The 2500-nt window shown below is 46.7% G+C and overlaps 1 pseudogene; it reads right to left on the reverse strand.

Moving 5' to 3' along the window:
• LOC143261047 (large subunit ribosomal RNA) overlaps window positions 1–2500 on the reverse strand; it is an 8541-nt pseudogene that overhangs the window by 2825 nt on the left and 3216 nt on the right.

Below are 2500 nucleotides of genomic sequence, written 5' to 3' on the forward strand. Positions count from 1 at the left end.
TAATTATTTGCTTGACCTCCTGATCTAATTCATCCAGGAGGCCTAAAGTTGGCGGATTAGCGACCAACATATGGATGTACCTAGGCAACAGGTGCGTCCTGATTAAATTAATTTTCTGATGGGGTTTAAGCCCCATCCTGTCTATGTTTCCTGCTGCCCTCAGGATACCATTGATTTCTGCGCGTTGTGGCCCGGTCCATGGCCCGATTTCAACGCCAAGATATTTGAATGTTTCCCCGGGACGCGTCATGGGGATAAGCTCGTCACCCAGCTGCAGTCCCGGGTCTAGCAAGTGCCACGTCTTGCTTCGGCAGACGATCTGAAATGTTGTGCATTTATTTGTCTGCATGCTCATGCCTAGCTTCTTTAAAAATTCGTATATTTTATTTATTTGGCATGTAGCCTGTTCTTTATTCTTGGCTATCAGCACAAGATCGTCTGCAAATGCTAGAATGGAGACGTTTTGGTCTCCCATTCTTTTGCCCTCCGTCGTCTCATTAACGTTATCGATAATTGGGTCGATTATTGTATTAAATAACAGTGGCGATAGTGGGTCGCCCTGCTTGACCCCTCTATTTAGTTTTATTTTAATACTTTGGCCTCTTGTTTTTATTTCCGTCCAGCAGTCTACGTACATAGTTTCTATGTACCTCGCGACCGCTGGCGGGAGGCCCTTCGCCTGGAGCCCATCTCTCATCGCTTTATGGGGGACTGTGTCAAAAGCTTTGGAGATATCGACGACAGTTATTACGCCCCCTTTGCTTGCCTTCATGTCTTTTAAGGTCTTCTCGAGGATGGATATGTTGTGTTTGCAGCCATCCTCTTTCGTGAAGCCCTTTTGCCTCGCACTGTTTTTAATGACAGCTCGTAGTCTCGCATCGATCATAGCTGAGTATATTCTACCCATAATAGACCCAATGGTAATTGGACGCCAGTTTCTGACGTCCTCAGTGCTTTTCCCCGGTTTTGGAATTAGAGTAGTCCGGTTCATCTTCCATTGGGTCGGATATGTAAAGGACAACATTAATAAATTAAAGAATTTAGCTAAGACATGAAGAAAGCCGGGAGCCTTTAGTTGCATCTTTGTAATGCCGTCGACCCCCGCGGCTGTATCATTTTTGATCTTACGCATTTTAATAATCAATTCATTTATATTGATGGGCTCCCAGACGGCATTCATTGGAGAGACTATACTCGGTCCCCCTCCGAGTATCGGTAGCCCTTGTGAGGGTCCCTGAACTCCCCATAGACTACCGTAGAGCAACTCCACGTCTGCTCTTTCAGGAAGCTCTATTTGCTTCCTCTTCTCAAATGTCTCTCCTGCGACCGCCATATCTACCAATTTTCTTGGGCATTTATTATAGATTTCTTGATATCGAGCGTATCTAAATTTACGATAGCAGGTGCGGTCGCTTTCCTTTCTTTTATTTCCGCTATTCTTATTTCTTGAGCCATCCTTACTCTTAGTGCCAACGCTTTTAGCTTTCTCATTTATGGCGTCCAGCACGCGCTCGATATCTTGAGGTTCTACTTCTCTATTGTTTGCCAACTCCATTATCCAGTTTTCGATGAACCTCATATCGTGACTGTCATCTAACGGGTTGGCCATTATAACGTCTCTGATTTTATTGCGCCAGTCCTCAGGTTCAGGGCCCTGAGCTGTCGCAGACGCATCATCAACCGTGGTTATATCCACATTCTGTTCTGCGACAGTTAAGTCCTCGGTCGAGCCCGCTTGGCTCGCCTCCTCAACCGTCGTCTCCTCACTCTGAGTGGGCATAAGTCCTAAGAGCCTCCTTTTATCGCCTATTTGCTTTGCCGTTTTAGTTGTGAGGAATCGAGCGATTTTGGCGTTGGGTTGTTTTTTGCCCCTATAATAGTAGTACAAGTCTTTTAATTTTTGCGTTTCCTCCTCCGTCCAGACCGAGGCTCTGCTGACTGAACGTGTTGGAAGCGCTTCCTGTACTCGTTTCGTATTCCTCACAACAGGGTGCCTATGTCTTTCGTGTTGTGATAGGCCCCTTTTGGTGTTAAAAGTGTCCCCACAGACGGTGCAAAGATGTTGTCTTGCATCAGAGTCGGGCGCTCTACCTTTACATTTAGGGATGTGGCATCGGCATCCATGTATTTTATTAAAAATTTTGCCACATCCACTACAACGCCACCCAACTCCTACACCTGCGTGACACTGTTCAAAGTGCTTCACGAGGTCACCCGCCTGTAGGAACTGCCTATTCATATTGCGGCAAAGCCGGCATTGGACCGCTCCACTCAGAGGAAGGTCCACAATCGTTCCGTACTCACGACCGTTTGGATCGCCTAGGTCGTCATAAGTGGCCCTCCTATCCATAGCGGACATGTCCGCCACAGAGGTCCCAGGGCCGGGAACCTCTGTGTCCGAGGCTTCATTACTTGGGCTTTCTGCCATAAATAAATTTTATAAAAAAACTTTTCCCGCCTAGCACAAGCCTCGTTCGTTTCCAACTCGTAGTCCATTAGT

Source organism: Megalopta genalis, unplaced genomic scaffold, assembly GCF_051020955.1.
Source record: "Megalopta genalis isolate 19385.01 unplaced genomic scaffold, iyMegGena1_principal scaffold0033, whole genome shotgun sequence".
Classification (NCBI taxonomy): domain Eukaryota; kingdom Metazoa; phylum Arthropoda; class Insecta; order Hymenoptera; family Halictidae; genus Megalopta; species Megalopta genalis.